General features: G+C 43.9%; 1 long non-coding RNA gene across 1 annotated transcript; it reads left to right on the plus strand.

Moving 5' to 3' along the window:
* The first annotated feature begins 1,430 nt into the window (after positions 1–1,430).
* Positions 1,431–1,949, plus strand: LOC120930844. Its single transcript, XR_005747740.1, has 2 exons — positions 1,431–1,597; positions 1,695–1,949. It is a non-coding gene; the product is annotated as an uncharacterized LOC120930844 (long non-coding RNA).
* Positions 1,950–2,169: the final 220 nt, after the last annotated feature.

A 2,169-nucleotide genomic window follows, 5' to 3' on the forward strand; every position in this document is an offset into this window, starting at 1 on the left:
ACACTTTTTTGCCCTGAAAATCAGGGCAAAATCGTGGGTGCGCGATATACGCTGATACCCGCTTCCCGCGCTCAGTTTGAAGCCTCCGCCGACATATACCGAGCGCAGTACACTCGGGTACATTCGGCCAGGCTCGGCTTCGCTCGTGGTCACGCTCTGTGACGTTTATGTGTGAGAAGCCGAGCATGCCCGAACGTGCCCGAGTGTACTGCGCTCGGTATATGTCGGCGGAGGCTTCAAACTGAGCGCGGGAAGCGGGGATTCGACTCAGAGACAGCAGGGGAGAAGCCGGGAGGACACCACCGAGGTTGCGGACGGATGCCGGACCGGACAAGGACGCCGGGCAAGACACCAAAACTGTAAGTAATAAAATGTTTTTTTTTTTACAGGTTGTCGGGTCAACATTAGGGGTGCACGCTATACGCCGGAGCGCGCAATACCCCGATAAATAAGATAAGTGCATTACACCCCTATATACTGAGTGCACACCAAACAATAGTACACTTATACCAGTCCTTGAAAGGACATTTGTGGACCTGTCAGGTGACGATTTGTGTCACTACAGTCTGTCCCTGCTGCGCACACAGCAACCTGTCCCTACACTGACAAAAAGTATTTAAGTGTATTACACCCCTATATACTGAGTGCACACCAAACAATAGTACACCTATACCAGTCCTTAAAAGGACTTTTGTGGACCTGTTAGCTAACGACTTGTGTCACTACAGCCTGCCTGTCCCTGCTCCACACAGCACAGCAGCCTCTCCCTACACTGACAAAAAGCAGAATGTAAAATGGTCACCAGATCAGGTCTATTTATAAGGTAGGGGGTATGTCCATGTGCTGAACTGTCTCAATTGGCTGTCCTGTACCACCTGATGGATGTGTCATGGGTCAAAGTTCCTCTCAATGTAAAATGGCGGACCGCCGCGAATATCGGCGAACCGCAAAGAGCAAAGTTTGCCGCAAAACGACCGCCGGGCGAACCGCCAGGCCATCCCTATTTAGCCCCGGTAAGCGCAACTGGGTTTGTGGTGGAGGACCTTGTCACACTTATACCATCCGAGGAATACACCTCACCTTTCTTCACGAGGGATCTTGTCGTTAATCCTTGGGACTTTTTCCTAGCTCCCTTTCTGTTGTTGAATGAACAAATTTTCTTTGCGCTGCACTTACCATTTGTTTTGTATATTTATCATAGACTTGGTGATTGCCTATTAGTGTCCAGCTTGCATTTATATGTGCATAGTTTATTGTTTGTGCTGATTGTCTCCCTTTTACAGTATTCTGTTATCAGCTGGGTAAATGTCATTTTTATTATTTTTAATTGTGTGTGATATTTCACTAGTAATTTTTAAAAACTTAAATCACATATATTGTATGATTAGTTTCCTTGGGGTTATTGTAAATTAAATCAATAAATGTCTTCTGGTCGTCTCCTCCCCCCTATGGTCCACACTTGTGACTCCTTGTAAGCCCGGTTTGGTGGGTTCCCGTCAAGCGGAACGGGGGTTTCTCTTGCTATGGGGGTCTTCGGATCATTTTTACTTCTCAGCAACCATCTCTGATTACATATTAATTCATTAACCCTTGAGTGGTAAATATAATTTCAACAATATTCTCTCAGCAGATGTTAAACATTTTTGTTAGAGGGATGTATCTTTAATAATAATTTTTCTAATTATATCTATTAGAGTACAATTCCCCTGAAGAAGACCGTGACAGTTTAGGTCGAAACGCGTCGGGGTACTCATATGGAAACAATTGAATCATGATGTAACGTGTATTGTATTGTTGTTGATTTTTGCCACTGTTATTTTTATTTTCATGTATAATCAGAGTGTACTATATGTATATTATCTACATTATTTTACAAATGCTCCAACCATGTTGTACATTTTATTGTAATTCAATGTTGAAACCAAGTAAAGATTTTAACTTCAATATCATCCAACCACTCTTATTTATTGAGAACATCATGCCGCTAAAAAACCCCACTGGGGGACCTTCCCATTTTTGTTTGTGCATTTTCGGGGTGCGCGGCACACGGACTCCACATATGCGTTTTTCCTTGTTTCATTCGATTTTTGGGCAGTTAAACACCCGCTTCCCCCTTTACGCATGAGAGCCACTATGAGCTATGTGTTAGTCTATATAATGGTGGTTCAG

Source organism: Rana temporaria, chromosome 3 (genome assembly GCF_905171775.1).
Source record: "Rana temporaria chromosome 3, aRanTem1.1, whole genome shotgun sequence".
Taxonomy (NCBI): domain Eukaryota; kingdom Metazoa; phylum Chordata; class Amphibia; order Anura; family Ranidae; genus Rana; species Rana temporaria.